The sequence below is a fragment of the Chlorocebus sabaeus genome, chromosome 3, assembly GCF_047675955.1.
Source record: "Chlorocebus sabaeus isolate Y175 chromosome 3, mChlSab1.0.hap1, whole genome shotgun sequence".
Taxonomy (NCBI): Eukaryota; Metazoa; Chordata; class Mammalia; order Primates; family Cercopithecidae; genus Chlorocebus; species Chlorocebus sabaeus.
This window is the reverse complement of record NC_132906.1, coordinates 73229573-73247348: the sequence shown is the minus strand read 5'-3', so window position 1 is coordinate 73247348 and position 17776 is coordinate 73229573. Positions and strand designations below refer to the sequence as shown.

The 17776-nt window shown below is 37.2% G+C and overlaps 1 long non-coding RNA gene across 1 annotated transcript in view; it reads left to right on the top strand.

Annotated features, from left to right (window-relative positions):
• LOC119627554 (uncharacterized) overlaps positions 1-9515 on the top strand; it is an 85529-nt gene extending 76014 nt beyond the window's left edge. Inside the window, exons 3-4 of the long non-coding RNA XR_005243741.1 lie at positions 5763-5948; positions 9277-9515. This is a non-coding gene — a long non-coding RNA (uncharacterized lncRNA). The remainder of the gene's footprint in view (positions 1-5762; positions 5949-9276) is intronic.
• Positions 9516-17776: the final 8261 nt, after the last annotated feature.

Sequence of the window (17776 nt, the reverse complement as noted above, 5' to 3'; positions counted from 1 at the left end):
GGTAGTAAAAATCAAGCGAAACAGACAGGGGCATGATTTGCCAAAGGTCAAAGGTCATGACAAGTGAGTGACTCAAGAAGCCTTGAGGTCAAAGGTGCAGCTGGAATCCCATAACCTCCCCTCCACTTTTTACATGACAAAGGAAAGCTGTGCTTTCCTAACTTCTGTGAAGGAATCTAACTACATGTTCACATTTTCCCTTGAAAAATTATTTTCAAATGATTCTGCCTATGATTATTTTCTCCCTTGAAACCAAGTGGCATGAAATAGGCTTTTATATAAATTGAATGTCTCCTTAGCCTTTTATTAGTATTCTATATCGGGAACCTAGAAGAGGAAGAACTAACAGAGATTAATATGTGTTTTTTAAATGGAAAATAAGCACATTTTTTAGATCAACACAGACTAAAGAAGTACATTTATCCTTTTTTGTTGTTTTCTTTTTCAATCCCTTGTGTATTTACTGACTGTACCTAAAAATGTTTTTCTTGCAAAAGTAACTAAGAGTAATAGTGATCTCTTACGCTTTCCATTTGGAACGCGTTCTTGTGGTAAATCCTTAATACAGCTCCAAACATAAGGTTTTGTAACAAGAACCATTCTGGTGTTAACGTTTTTTGTTTGTTTGTTTTCCTGATTTAAAACAATTACAACTTTAAAGATGCCAGGAGGGCCACTGTTTAGGTCAGAATGTCTGGCAAATCTCAGGATATCTTAGTAGCTGCCTATATCTCTACCATGTGAACTGGAGGAAAATTGCAGAACCTTACTTTTCAACTCCATTGGTTTCTAACCTCTCATGAGCACTTAATTCCTCATAGAGAAGGAAATAGTCACGCTGTAGAATCCTGTGGCCCATGAAGGGTAATTGGATAACATCTTTTGAAAGATTTACAAGGCTGCCAAGGATTTTGCCAGCTTTAAACCTGATTGATTCAGTGTGAAAAGATCTGAACAATTCTGACCTAAAAGTTTAAAGACAGACCTTTCCTGTGAAAGTATAATTTAGAGCCTGTAATAAAATTGTATTGGAAAACACCACATTGAAGAACACAGCCATAAATTGCATTATGTTAAAGAACCCTTTTCCCCTTAAATCCTCTGGAAGAAGCCTAATTGTTCACCAGATACTTTAATAATGAAGTGTTTTTGTTTTTGCTCTCCTACCCCCTCAGTAAGTCCCTAAAGAAAGACAAAGCTTGCCAGCTACTTTGCTTCTCTAACCAAAAAGTTCGACTTCTTGGTTGTATGTACAGATCTAATTTATGTACCTTTTTTTCTCATTAGGTACAGTAAAGGAAAGCAAAATTTCATTTATCTTTAACAAACAAAGAGTAGACCAAATAGACTTGTCCCGTATTTTAATTTTTCAAAGTGCTAATTCTCATCTCATATTAATTTCCATCTTGACAAAATATACACACTCATGATTAGTGGAATATTTTATCGGTAAGCTCAAATGCTTCTGATGACTCAGACAAATTAATGATTAAACATCTTCCAGCTAATTACTGCAGGCCATTAATTATTTATCCAAGTCCATCAGTCTATCATCTATATTAGCCTCGCTTTTCTGCTGCCCATTTTACAAGAGACAGGTTTGGAAAAACTAAAACATAAGAATTTCAATAAACAAAATTAAAAAGAGTATATACTTTTTTTTTTTCTTTTTCTCTAGAATCTGGGAAATTGAGACGATGGTATTTAGACAAAAGCCCCTTTATCTTTAAACAATACCAGCTTTGTCACACGTTCACGAACTTTGTGTTTCCTCCTCAAATTTCAGTTTGAAGGATTTAGGGAAAAATGCCATGTGCCCACTTACCTGTGATTTGAGTGCTAGACCATTTTGCCTTTTGAAATTTCGAATCATATGAACTAGTCTTAGATGTTTAAAATAGGAATCCTGATATGTGTACTAGGCATATTTACAAGTGACCAAGTATGATTGCTTTTTATAGAGATTGGTGAGAACAGAAACTTTCCAGCAAATTGAAAACCTACTTCCCTCTCATTATTTTAAAAAAAAAAAAAAAGAGACAAAACAAAAGCAGAACTGTGATATTAAGAACAAAATTTTGCTTAAGAAATATGTAAAGGAGCGAGCCCTCAGCAGTGTAAACTAGTTGATAGCGTGAAAAGGCACTCGGAAGGAAAGAGGGACACAGAGCTGTACTCTCACATTTCTTTCCTGAAGAATTAGGTAATAAGTTGGCTCAGCCTTTCATCTCCTTCCACATCCTAACTAGAGTTAAGTGTCAAAGAGGTAATTTAACCAGCCACCTGAAAAACCTCTCCGTCTTGTGAACTAGAACAGCTCCCTGCTTCTGGAAGTCATCGAAGGTGGAACAAATTCCACTGTATCAACTTCCAGCTGGTCATTAGCATTTTCTGTAGGATGTGTTGTTTATGATTTTGGTCTACAACAGTCTCTTAAACTGGCACCGTCCCCAGAAGTTCCTCAGAACGTTGCAGTCAGTTAAGCTGAAAATTGTTAACTCCTGTACAAATACCCCAGAGTGAATGAAGAGGCTGATTAGAAATTGGTAATAAAAATATATTTTGACATGTTCACCTCACAAGTATCTTTATAGGAGTCATCCTACAGTAAAGGCTTGGAACAGTGAGACAACCTTCCAGGGAGTCCTGATTTTGAGTTCTGGTGCCACCTTGTGGGCAGTGGGAGGAAGAGAAGATGCGAAAGAGGTTTGACTGAGTCATTCTTCAGAAGATCAAGACTGTCGTCTGATTAATTTCCTTCATACCCTTTGCATCCGAAACAAAACAAAACAAAACAAAAAGCTCCAAACCAGAAAAAAAAAAGGCAAAACTTTATCACTTTCCCGAGGAGAAACTCTTTAGCACTTCCCATCAGTTAAAGGATTAAGAGGATTCAGACCAAACCCCGATTTTGCTGACATTCAAGGCCTCTCACAATCTGATTCTAGCCGATCTTTGCAGCATTACTGGGAACTGCTCTTCTCCATGAATTTCTCATGACAGCCAGACTGTTCTGCTCCTCCCAGACAGTCATTACCTTTGCCCATGTTATCTTCCCACCCAGAATAGACCTTTATATCCTTTTACAATCTCCCGTTTGGAAGGACTTTACGATTGGATTTGATGTCTTCAATGTTTGTGCCTCTCAAAAAACTCTCTCCTAAGAAGTCCTTGAACCTCTTCTTGAACATCTCTGGGGCAGTGCATTCAACCTGATTAAGATGACATGATTTTTTCAGTGATCTCTAGTAGTAAACGCTTTCTTAAGTTGGACACATACCTTTTGCTCAAGAGCAAGGTGAGTGCTGGATGTATGGGTACTTCTGCGCATAGAGTCTGGACCAAGATGAAGATGAGTTGGGTTCAAACTTCAGCTTTGTAGCTTTCTAGCTGCGTAGCATTGTACACATAACTTATCTAGGCCTCAGTTGTTTCTTCACCTGTAAAATAAGAATAAAAACAGTATCTACTATCAATCATATCAGTGTTGTAAGTCATCTTATATGTATGAAAGTACTTACAACAGTATGTACCATGCAGTTCGTGCTTTGTAAGTGCTGGCTTTATTTATAGCTTTGGGAATTCATCAAGATGTGGGTGATGATTGCAGTAATGGAAACAGATGAAAAGAGTATTAAACAACATATCTCAATGTGTACAGTTGGAGCATCCAACCTAAAGATGCCACGCTAGTTAAAGTTCCATAGGGATACAAATTTGGGATATGCTGAATGCTTTATACAGCTGCATACTGTGTGCATGCTTGTACTCTGTCTATGCAGATATATGATAATTAGCATAATCGAGGCTCCTAATTCTTGACATATGACAACCCACCTTTGTCTAACTTGGCATTTCCTGAACTTATGTGATTCGTGAATCCTTTTCAAAGTAACATCTTGTATGTTGTAGAAGAAGAATCCTCAACTCAAAATGTTTAGGGACAAAGCAAATAATGTAAATGAGGGAAGAAGGCCAGGTAAAATATAGTATGGAGTAGTGTGAGTTATGGAAATCTAGAGGACGCATGCTTCGCCTAAATGCATTTCACTTTGGCTTGTGAAAAAACACCCTGTAGGCCAAGGAAAACATATCTGAAATCTGAATCTGGGCCGTGTTCAGCAAATTTGTGATTCCTGTAGAGTGAGAAAAGGGAAGTAACTGCATAATCTGGAGAAAAACCAATTTTTAGAGATAAAGAGAAGCCAGGAAAAGAGACTGTGAAGGAAAAGTAGGGGATGTAGCCAGAAAAAAGCAGCATCCTGGAAACAGAAAGAGGCAAACCAGAGGGGTCTCTGGGTCTCGAGAGGTCATGTTGGTTTCCTATTGCTGCTGTTCCGAATTACCACACATTTAGTGGCTTAAAGCAACACAAACTTATTATCTTGTAGTTCTACAGGCCAGAAGTTTGATGTGTGTCTGACTGGGCTAAAATCAAGGTGTGGTCGGGGCTGCGTTACTTCTGGAGGTTCTAGGACAGGGATCCTCAACCCCCAGGGCCACGGACTGGTACTGCACAGCAGCAGGTGAGTGGCGGGCAGGTGAGAAGCTTCACTTGTACTGTAGGCTGCTCCCCCGTTGCTCCGCTGGCATTACAGCCCGAGCTCCGCCTCCTGTCACATCAGCAACAGCATTAGATTCTCGTAAGAGCCCAAATCCTATTGTGAACTGCATATGTGAGGATCTAGGTTGCACACTCCTTATGAGAATCTAATGTCTGATGATCTGTCACTGTCTCCCATCACTGTCTCCCATCTGTGACGGTCCCATGGGACCGTCTAGTTGCAGGAACACAAACTCAGGGCTCCCACTGATTATACTTTGTGGCGAATTGTATAATCATTTCTTTATATATTACAACATAATAATAGTGGAAATAAAGTGCACAGTAAATGTAATGTGCTTGAACTATCCTGAAACCATCCACCCTCCACAGTCCGTGGAAGAATTGTTTTGCACAAAACTGGTCCCTGGTGCCAAAAAGGCTGGGGACCACTGTTCTAGGAGAAAATCCACTTCCTACTCTTTCCTAGCCTCTGGAGGCTGCTTACAGTCTTTGGCTTATGGCCCCTTCCCCCAGTCAGGAGTGTGGAGTCCTTCTCATATCACACCATTTGACCTCCTCTCCTGCTTCCCTCTCCCGCTTTGTTCCCCCAAATAAATAATGTTCATTTTATTAACTGTAAGCCAAATAAATTAACAGGGCGGCTTTCTAGACACTTATTAGGTATTATCACCATTAGTATATGTTATTGACACAATTAGTAATGTCTCAAAAGGTATTGAACTTACTGAAATATTGTTATGGTTATTTTTTAAATGTTGTTAGTGCTATTAATCATATGTATAATTGTTTGATAATTTTTTGAACTTATATGAAGCAAGGTATAATATGGAAACAAATTATAATTGTGTAGTAATTAATTTTAGGTGTTGAAGAAAATATTCAAGAAGTTGTTGGGCATATCACTGAGGGTGTGTGCAGGCCTCTAATGGCAAAATATTTTGTTTTTATAAGTGATTATGATATCTGGTTAAATTATTGCCTTATTAGTAGGAATTTAACAAAAACTGATACCAGCTTGAACTCAAGTTGTTATTTTTTCAAATTAACACATAAATATAGGCTAATAAAATACACTTGAAATAATAATTGCTAGTTTTCTCTCTGAGAAAGAAAATTGGAAAATTCTTTATATATATATCTTTATCTATCTATGTGTATATATATATACATACACAGACTTTTTTTTTTTTTAAAGATTATACTTTATAGTAATTTATCTTAGTCCAGGTGCAGTGCCTTACATCTGCAATCCCAGCACTTTGGAAGGCTAAGCTGGGAAAATTGCTTGAGGCTGGCAGTTTGAGACCTCTTCCACTTTTAAGGGACCTTGTGATTATAGCTGGTCCACCTGGATATTCCAAGATACTCTCCCTATTTTAAAGTCAGTTAATAACATTAATTCCATTTTCAGCCTTAATTCTCCTTTGTCATGTAACACAACATATTTACAGGTTCAGGAGATTAGAACATGAATATCTCTGGGGACCATTATCCTGCCTGTGACAGAGGGTAAATAGAATACTGAAGAAAGGCCAGGAATCTCTGAGAGCTGGAACTAGGGCTTTCTCATCCTCTCCTCTCCTTTCCTAAATCCATCCTCTTACCTTCTACTAATGGGTTAGAAAGTTAGGAAAGGAGAAGATAATTGAACCCCATTTGACAAGAAATTATGCAAATAATTCACAGTGTGTGGCACTAAATAAGGATGGGATGTCTTTTGGTACTAAGGAAATAGTTCAGGGAAGCAGCTGTATGATGTCTGTGCAAATTAGAATCAAAATGCCCCTCCAGGAAGATAAATAAAAAGAGAGAGCCTCTTCCAGGAAGATAAATAAAAAGAGAGAGCCTCTTCCAGGAAGATAAATGCTGAAAAAGCTACCCTTTCTCCATCTGTGAATGGGTGATACCAAAATGATGCCCCCTTCCAGGCTGATACGGTTTGGCTATGTCCCCACCTAAGTCTCATCTTGAATTCCCAGATATTGTGGGAGGGACCCAGTGGGAGGTAACTGAATCATGGGGGCAGGTCTTTCGGTGCCATTCTCATGATAGTGAACAAGTCTCATGAGATCTGATGGTTTTATAAGGTGGAATTTCCCTGCCCATCTCTCTCTTTGCCTGCTGCCATCCATGTGAGATGTGACTTGCTCCTCCTTCTGCCATGATTGTGAGGCCTCCCCAGCCATGTGGAACTATGAGTGCATTAAACCTCTTTTTCTTCCCAGTCTTGGGTATGTCTTTATCAGCAGTGTGAAAACAGACTAATACACAGGCCAATGCAGTCCTGCGAAGGTCTGCAGAAATGGACAAGTGGCACACCCATGCAGTCCCTGGCTGGGTTCCATTGCATGGGGCACAGTCTTCACAACTGTAGGGGCAGGCAGAAGACAGCCCAGGTTCTGGGCTCTCTTGACCCTCTTACCCCTCCAACTAGTTCCTGCCTACCAAGAGACCTCCCACCATTATTTTCGTGCTCAGAGACACACTTTTTCTATGGTCTTCCCCAAATTTCTAGGATTTTCTCAGAGCATTTTGTACAGAGCTCTAGAATAGCCCATAGCACATGTTACTTTGGTTTCTTACATAATTATCTTTCTTCTTGGCAGTGAATTCCCAGAAAGCAAAGGAAATTTATTTTTTTTTTAACTCAGTAGAGTGTTTATATTTATATCATTCAATTTACCACTGATGGGGTATATGAAACAATTTTACTTGATACGAAGATAAATTTTAAAACGTTGCTAGTTAAGTATTTAAGTGATTATCAGAATATGTATGCAGCATCTTGATGTTCTTAATGTGGTTCTCAGACTCATCTGAGAACTTGTGAGAGATGCAGAAATGACCCCAACCCAGACTGATGGCATCAGAATCATTTTAACTTTATCCCAGGTGATTTGAGCTCGCATCAAAGTATGAGAAGTGGCCAGGGGGCCTCACACTTGTAATCCCAGCACTTTCGGAGGCCAAGGCAGGAGAATCACTTGAGGTCAGGAGTTCAAAACCAGCCTGGCCAATATGGCGAAAACCCGTCTCTACTAAAAATACAAAAAAATTAGCCAGGTGTGGTGGCAGGTCCCAGCCACTTGGGAGGCTGAGGCAGGAGAATTGTTTGAACCCAGGAGGCAGAGGTTGCAGCGAACCGAGATCGCACCATTGCACTTCAGCCTAGGCCACAAGAGCGAAATGCTGCCTCAAAAATAAATAAACAAATAAATAAGAAAGAAAATGTAAGGAGCACTAAGAGCACCAAACCCATCATCTAGCGGGTGATACTGCGTAGAATGGGCCACGTTTTAAAAAGGTCAGTTGATTGAAGCTTCATTTAAAGGAAAATAACAGGTAGGCATTGCCTCAATATGACAAACTGTGAAGGAACTAAACAAATGACTGATATGTGGGAAACAGTGAACTAACGCATGAAGGTGGCCGTAAATGTGTGTTGAATTTGTTGAGTATTTAATTTTCTGTAACTTTTGACAACATATTGATCTACTAATCTAACAGGTACCTAATTCTTTCTTTCTTTCTTTCCACCTACACCCAGATTTTTTCTTTTTCCTGCCTCTCTCACTCACTTCCAGGCTTTGCCTTATACATTTCTTCACTCAGTCATCAAGCAACAGACAGTTATTGAGCCCTTGTCTATGCCCCATCATAGGTAGCCATACCTGAGTCAAAGTCTCTACTTCATCAATATAACATTATGTTACCATACATACGGTCTCAGAAATCCCTTTAAGCACTTAAAGTAACTCCTTTATTACTGACAACTGTGAACAAACTGAACTCTTCTCAGGATTGAGTTAATCACACAGAGCGAGGAACACAGGTACATGTTACAATAGTTACATTGTAATGTGAAGTCCATCAGATTACATAAGGCATGTGCACAATCAGCTGAGCCATGTTGGCAATCCGGATTCCACCCAGATGCCACAGGTTTCAGGAATGGAGTCTGCCACATACTCATTCAAACTTGATGTGCCCAGTCATCAGCAGACTTGAGCACTCTCAGGCAAATAACAGCAAGAGGTTAGAAAGCAGAGAAAGAACCCTAGGCTCAGAATCGCTAATTGCTAACTGCTTTGGGGCTACCACTTGGGACAATACAGTTTTATTCTTGAGATCCTGGGCATAAATTGTTCAACCCTATTGTCCTTAGCCTAGCCATCACTAAACCAGTAATCTGAGAAGCAAAATGCTCTACCGATAGTTCTTCTCAAATTCTCAAAATACGCATACTTTATGTACAAAAAGGAAAATGCTTGTCATGATTCTATGTTGCCTGTTTGTGGATAAATCTTTTAAGATGCAACATTAGGAACACTGTTAGATTGTGTTATGCTGGTTTGACACTTCCAAATGACTGATTCAAGTGATTCATGAGTGGTTTAGTGTGTGGTTTTAAGATAGAGAGGCAAAGAGCATTTGTGCATAGAATATGATTAATTTTTTAACAATCCCTTATTATTTGGACATTTAGAGAGACTGGCAATCAATACTTTATTCACTGGATAATTGATTCAACAATCCAATGCAGGTCTAGATGAATTGTTGATAATGGAAGCATCTTTGTTATCTAAGACATTTAAATGCTCACTTCTGCATGTTATTTCGATGTAAGAGCTGTAATTTAATGTTTATCAGGTATCTTAAGTGCTTTATTTATATCTTCTCATTTAATCATTACAACTTTCATTTTACAGGAGAAAAATATGAAATCTGAGGTACAGTTGATTTGAATCCAAGAAATCTAAAGGAAAAAGTTCAAGCTCTTAATCCTTTCATACCCTCCTTGTTGTTAAACTTTTTTTAAAAAGTTAATCTTGTCTATGAAGCATGAATCTATAATACTAGGGAAAAAACTGAGTAACTTGAAGAAAAAATAAATTGAAATGGAAAGCAATTAATTCCTCTTAATATGAATAAAGGACGACCTAAATGCTTTTGGAGAAATGATTTCCAGTAATGAAATTTTCAGGACAAAAATCTTCTTTTCTGAATAGGCAATCATGGTATTAATCCTCTGTTCCTTAATCTTTATATTTACATTTTTTACACTTGTTCTTAAAGCTTGGTGTTTTCTACCAAAACCATCTGTACATCTCTGTCTGTCTTCATGTGCTCTTTCTGTACACATGCATGCATGCATGCACACACACACACAGATTTCATCATTTATTCATAAAATGTTGAAAATCACTGCTTTGGCCCTTTTTAACTCTCTCGACCAATCTCTCAGTTCTCTAGTGCTTGGAAAGGAAGTATTTATTTTATTTTATTTTTATTTTATTTATTTTGAGACTGAGTCTCACTCTGTTGCCCAGACTGGAGTGCAGTGTTGCAATCCTGGGTCACTGCAGCCTCAGTCTCCAAGGTTCAAGGTGTCCTCCCAGCTTCCCTTGTAGCTGGGACCACAGGCATGCCACCACACCCAGCTACATTTTGTGTGTTTTTTTGTAGAGATGGGGTTTCATCATGTTCCCCAGGGTGGTCTGGAACTTCTGGATTCAAGTGGCTGGCCCTACCTTGGCTATGATTATAGGCGTGATCCCCAAGTTCTATGATTATAGGCGTGAGTCAACCTCCCTCTCCAGGAAGTATGACAAATAGAATGAGCCTGCAACCAGAGTCCTTTGATTTAAACCTTTGCCTGCCACGGACTGAATGTTTGAGCCTCAGTATCTTTATGTGTAACACGAGGTCTATAACAGAACTTAACAAACAGGAGATTATTATTAATGAGATTAAATGCAGTGAGGAACGTCAGTGGTTCCCTCTCTGTAGAGGAACTTAAGGAGTTGAGCATCCAAGCTTATTTCTTGATATGCTGATAAAAGACATAGCCTGGTTTATGGCGGATGCTGGTTAAATTCCAGCCCCCTCTCTTTCAGTCAATAGACTTGGACTCAAAATAAGCCCCATTCAGGCTGATTTGTCTCCATATATCAGTCACAAACTGCACCTCTTGCAAAAATAGCTTTCCCTCCAATGTGTACTGGCCTTGAAGAAGACTGAGAAATAGGGCAACAAAGATCCTTTAAAATCAAGTTACTGAAAGTCACTGAAATAATATACAGTGAAAGATGGATGATGCCATCATTGTATAAATAAAGTCAGTACAACCATTAAAGAACTTACAAGTATGGGTTTTTTTCTTCTCTATGGTTACAATAATTTTTACGTGACCATGATTATATTATATCTGGGTGGTTTAGATGTCTGTCTTTTGTGTCTTTCAAAAAATTAATATTTATTCTTTGACATTATATAATTTCTTAAATAAATCTGAAGAGAGAAATGTTTTGAATAACATTTCTCCAGCCCTAAATTTTCTATACTTAGCATATATTGTTTCTTTTTTAGTAACTTACAGCAACTTTATTTTAAAATTAGTTTAGGAAATGATGTTTTTGGAAATGGCTTCTTTGAGGTCGCTCCTTGGAATGATTACAGTCATTGTGTAAAGCCAGCAATAAGAGAAGAATTTGAAAGTAGAGAGTAGAACGGTAGTTACCAGGGGCTGGAGGCAGAGGTAGAGGAGATATGGGTCAAAGGACACAAAATTTCATTTAGAAGGAATAAGTTAAAGAGACGCACTGTCACATGGTGTCTACAGTTAATAAGAATGTATTGTATTATTGAAAATCCATGAGAGTAGATTTTGAGTGTTCTGACCACAAAAAAAAAAATAAGTATGTGAGATCATACATATGTTAATTAGCTCTATGTAGCCATTCCATGATGTATACGTATTTCAAAACAACATGTACGTAATACACAATAAATATATAGAATTTTTTATTTGCCAGTTAAGAAAAGGGTTTGACACTTCAAACAACAAAATACTTTTGGCATATGAAAAGTCACTTACAATCACACCCCAGACTTTGTGGTTAATATTAGCTGGGATAGTCATTGCTGAAAAGGTCTTCACACGCTTATAAAAGAAGTTTCACTAAATCTAGTTAGCATTGAGAAGTGTTGACAAGAAGAGTTGAAAATAAACCTCAAGACAACTTTTTGATTTAAAATTCTATTTCTTGGTCTGTGAGTGTTGTTTTTGAGGAAACATACACTTTATTGCAACATAACAAATAAATGAGAAAATAAGACAAAGAAAATGTTATTTCACCCAACATAGCAGGGTGGTCTTTAAATAAGTGCATAAATAGCCCATGAGATAGCTTGAAAAGTCACCCTGTTGGTCTAGTCAAATGACTTACATATTAGCAATTTGTTTGCAAAACATCTTCTTCTTATAGTTTCAATTGGATTACATAAGATTGTTTCCTCCTGATAGATAATCTGGACTTTCTTCACCAAAAGAAGGTTAATATTCCTACACATTTTAAATCAGAACATTAAATTTTATACTGAAAATACATCTTCCTTGAGGTCAAGAATGTAGGGGAAGGCAGATTTTTGGTGTTCTTTTCCAAACGATAGCCTTGCAAACCAGGCTATTTTCATGAGGGGATTTTCTTACTTTATTTAAATCTTCTCTGAGAGTAGCAGGAAATAAATCTGGAGACTCTAGCTTCTAGAGCTTTTCTACAAAGAAGATACTGTTTCTGATATAAAGACACAATAAACCCTTCTTTCTCCATCTTCTTCAAAATCCATAGAGCTAAAATAACTACTTATTTTCATTTGTTATAGAATAGCATTATTTCCAAAATTGCATTTAAATCATCTACATACAGAAGGTTAAATTTGTTTAAAAATGAATAATTACATTCATTTCCTTACGTTTGTACTCTGAAGAATGTGGAATTTAAACTAAGTGCGATTGCGCTTTAGCTATGGGCAGGTCACTTATTCTCTTCAGAGGATTAAAAGGATAAAATATTTTTTAAAATTATCTATCTATCTATCTACCTACCTATCTATAGATAGATACACACACACACACGCACACATACATAGAGTTCTTATACAAACCCTCATTAAATGTAATCCAAGTTTTAGACCCACAGTACTGATTTAGGTAGGCAAAATATCTAACAACAACAACAACAAAATACCAGATATAAAAAATGTGTCTCATATTCCGGACACATCATTATTCTCTGAAATATCCACAGACCACTCTAATTTGAGCACAACCTAAGTGGACCAGGAACACAAGTAATGTGAATGACTGCAATAATAAAATGAGTATGTTAAGCTATCAGTTACTTGACTTTAACTCTATGCTTGAAATACATTCAGTGAGCCTCTTCTGTGTGCCAGACAATGTTCTGGGCAGCAGAGACGCACTCGTGAACAGTCCTTGCCTGTATGGAGCTTACATTTTAGAAGGCAGAGACAGATCAATAAATAACTCAGCAAACAATTCATCAATATAACGTCAAATAATAACAAATACTTTGAAGAAAATCAACTAGGGTCTTGCCTTGAGGGCTTGGGAATTAAATGTACTTTAGTTTGGAAACCAGAGAAGTCATGGCTGAGGGATTTATGTCTTCACTGACAACTAAAGACCCAGAAGAAACCAGCAAGGCAAAGGTTGGAAATGAATGCTTCCAGCTGTGTCCTTGAGGAAGCAGGAAATGCAAAAGACTCTAAAGGAAGAAGGAGCTTACTTATTTGCCAAAAAGAAAGAAAGCTAATGAGAGCAACTAAAGCGCAGTGAGCGAAGGGAGAGTGGGAGGAAAAGGGTGGGTCATTAAAAGCCTTTTTAGTCATTTTAAGAGTTTTGAAATTTTTAAACAGGGGAATGAGATCATCTGATGTTTGCCTGAACAATGACCCTGGTTGCTACATGCAGAATGGCAGCAGGGAGATAAGGATGTAAACAGAAGACTGATTAGGAAGTTATTTTAATTTAGGGAAGACATGATGGGCTTGGACTGAGGTAGTAGCTACAGAAATGGAGGGGATGTTATAGGTCCTACGACATTGAAGAGAATACTCTGGAAGCAGAATTGATAGACTTCGTGATAAGTTGTATGAGGAGGGATCAAAAAGGAACCAAGGACAACTATGCAGTGACTGGTTTGAGCAATTGATGGTACATGAGGCCATTGCTGAGATAAGGATATTTAAGGAGGAAGATAATGTGGTGAGGAAACTTTTTAGAACAACTAGGTGAACCTTAGGTGTGGATATTGTCCATTTCTCCAAATGTGATGCAGTTACTGGGGAACTGAGAAAAACTAGTGCTTTCTCCATCTTTCTAAAATGTAATTCACTTTTTGTTCATGTCTAAAACTCTATGCACAACCTAGATTCTTTATGCCTAATATATGTCCACAACACCATATCTGCAATTCCGAATTCCATTAGCTTGGAAAACTAATAGATTTGTGTAACCTACCTGGCAGCAAAATTCACCTGATCTGGTCTAATTTGGTGGCAAAATCCAGCTTGAATTTAAGGGATGTCATTGGTGATGTCAAAGCAAGATTAAATGGAGACTCTGCCTGAAGAATGCCTTACCAAACAAAACCAACAAGGCTTTAAAGAGATCCTTAGCCTTGCTTAAGTTGCAAACATAAGCAAAAGTTAACTCGGATCTTTTTGGGTAAATGCTTATATTACACAGAGACAAAACTTAACCTTAGCCAATCATGAGCAGCCAACTAACATATGATTATGTGACTAGGGACTTTCCAACAAGGTAAACCATAAAAAGCAATTTTGTAATTGCCACTAGTCAAATAACTTGTTTAGTTTTCTTATTCACCCTATAAATATTTGCCTCTGAAGCTGTGTCATTGGAACACTAAACTTCATTTAGTCTGGTGTTCCCCAATTCATGAATTATTTCTTACTCAAATAAACTCTTTAGAATTTTATTGTGCCCCAGATTTTTCTTTTACAAGAATCTTTATCCATTTTAATATTACTATTTATACATTTTGCTATAGAGATATTAGCATTTGATTTCAGGGTGCCACTCTAGACCCCATTGGGGTTACATAGGATATAGTACATGTACTGTAGTCTCTTTATGACTTTTTTTAAACAATTGAGAGTTCTGAAACTCATCTATACTCTGGTCCTAGAGAAGGGATATAGACCTTTATATTTGATAATATTTTATTATGTGTTTTACTGCTTGGTATAAAGAAATATTGGATCTTTTGCTGAGAGAAATGGTTTATAAAGTATCCTTCATGAAGGGAGGAGAAATTTGGAGAGCAAAATTTGCTGATATTACAAACTCTAGACCCAGGCATAGAGGGCAATGTAGGTGACTTCAGTGTAATGGATTATGAGGGCAGGAAGGATGGGTTCTTACTAAAGGGAAAGTCACATAGACCGACAGATTAAATTAATCAGCAGTCTAATGACTTAAGAATTGTGTCAAAATTCCTAACTCAGCTTGACAAAGTTAACTTGGGGCAGCTTGAACACTTAATTTTATTGATTCTAGGCTGCACATTTTCCACATTTTAATTTTTCTGAAGTTGGGACATGTCTTATGATTGATGGAATCTTAAAATGGACTCTGATCAGGTGGAGATGATGGCATGTTATTTCCCGCCCATGCTTGACCTTGTCTGTTGCTTCTGTACCATATGGCAAATAAAAACTTTGATATCTCAATCATAAACTATTTGAGAGCATTAGTAGGAAAGTTTATGTCTTTTGACTGTTACCCAAACTTTTCCATTGTCGGAATCAATTAAGATCAAGAAAACACTAAACCAAAACTAAAAGGATGTTGGAAGCTTGAAAGAAGACCTCAAAGACAATATTTGGGCATATTTTAAGAGCATAATCAGTACTCTGTATGGCACTGAGGATGACACTTTATGGGAAAACAGAGTTATCAATGACTTTTTGTTGGAAATTATCCGAAAGAGTAAGATTCTGCAAAGAAGTTTGTGTATTTCTTTGCCAGTTTATTTTTTTTTCTATTTTCATTTTACAAGTGCATGAGAGTGATATTTGAAAAGTGTTATATTCATATATGTCTAAATTTTTCAACAAGTGTCAAAGATTCTAAGTTATTAGAAAGCACTGTGTCAGTTTAATTGGCTGATTTCTTAAAATTAGCTCCACATGAACGAATGGTGTATCTAAAATTGATAATTTGATAATTGTCTCAGATTTGAGGAAATACTATCCTCCATTATAGACAAAGGCTAGAAGGACCTGGGGATGGGGAGAGGGACTATGTAAGAGACAAATATTCCAATCTCAGATGATTATTCTTCCACTCTCCTTTTTTCTCTGAGTCTAAGTTCATCTTTTACTGTCCCTCTGGACTTTAACAGGCACTCTGCTACTAATGCTTAAATGGAGCATCTACTTAATTAGATTACAGCATTTAAAGGACATCAACCTTTGATTACATGTCAAAGACCCTGGACTTTAGGCCACAACCAATGTAAGTGGATGATTTCCCAATGATAGCATATGCCTGGGAAGGTTAGGCTTTATTTTCCATGAGTTCTTATCTAATGCAAAATAAACTTTGAATTTATATTTCTTGAGTTTTCCAGCACACAATGTTTTGCTTTTATAACTTCCATTATTAAAATAAGAGTATTACACCATTTGTAAATGTTTTTGATGTGGAAAATTGTATACCTATAGGTTGCAAAATCTGTGCATTGCACTAGAAATTTTGCTGAGTTTTCAGCTGTTAGCCACAGCATTTAAGTGGTACAATTCATTGCATATTTAACTTTATTTAAATATCATAGTGAGTGGACCATTGGTTTTCAGATTAAATTTCTTTGTATAATCTGAGTTGATTTCCCATTGTGTCTGCCGAAGTACTCTTCTTTCTTCTTGAGGACAGTGCAGTAACACATTTAGAAATTACCTTTTTGAATGTGGCACATATACACCATGGAATACTATGCAGCCATAAAAAAGGATGAGTTTGTGTCCTTTGTAGGGACATGGATGCAGCTGGAAACCATCATTCTCAGCAAACTATCACAAGAGCAGAAAACCAAACACCGCATGTTCTCACTCATAGGCGGGAACTGAACAATGAGATCACTTGGACTCGGGAAGGGGAACATCACACACCGGGGCCTATCATGGGGAGGGGGGAGGGGGGAGGGATTGCATTGGGAGTTATACCTGATGTAAATGACGAGTTGATGGGTGCAGCACACCAACATGGCACAAGTATACATATGTAGCAAACCTGCACGTTGTGCACATGTACCCTACAACTTGAAGTTTAATAATAATAAATAAATTAAAAAAAAAAAAAAAGAAATTACCTTTTTGAAACATTTTGAAAATTGACTCTTCAAATATGACTTTCGATACTTAAGAACATGACAAAATATATTTAAAACATATCTTTTAGTAGCATATTATGCTCTATATAAAACTGTGTACCTGTGAATGTTCAACAGCTATCCTCCTCCCTGAAAAACAGCAACTTATTTTGTTGCATTTGCTGATTTCCATGGTATAAATACTCCCCCATGGCCAGTTTCAAAGTACCAACTTGATGTCACTGGATATAGAGTTAGGAAGAGGTATCATTATAAAGTATTTTTATAGTAAAGATGCAATAAATATAAGCAACTACAAAAGCACAGATAATAGTGAAATGCATTAAAATAATTGGGAAATATTAAGTTTTCAGTATTCATTTCCTTATCTTGTAATTTATTTAATTGTAAGTTTATATAATTAAATTTTTGGCAATGGCTGTATTTAACAACTGGTTTCCAAATGTACAAACGTACTCTTTTAGGCCTACATGAACTGGGTGTAGTTCAGCACTCCTGTATATATGATATTTGATATTGCCTATTATAACGCAGGTTAAAAACAGTGAAACTTAAACTCATGTGAGACTCCTTCCATCCCTCCCTCCCTCCCTTCCTTCCTTCCCTCCTTCCCTTCCTTCCTTCCCCTTTCCTTTCTTCCTTTCTTTCCTTCCCCTTCCCTTTCCCCTTCCCCTTCCCTTCCCTTCCCTCCATCATTAAGTTCTTACAGATTTGCTAGACATGTCAAAATGAGTAGAAGTCATTATGAACAAATTAAATTATCAAATTACCTATTTATGCTGTTGATATGGGGAGAGACAGAAATAAGAAGTTTTTACTTTTCTAGGATTCTATAATATACATTTTCATTATACGTCAGGACATATGTACATATCCAGTTGTGCATCTTGATACAGTTATTTTTGTTTCTATGAAACCATGTTGAATGCTATAGAAAGCATTGATAACGGTCAGTTACTAAAAAAGGCTCTCTAGTATGAGCAAGAAG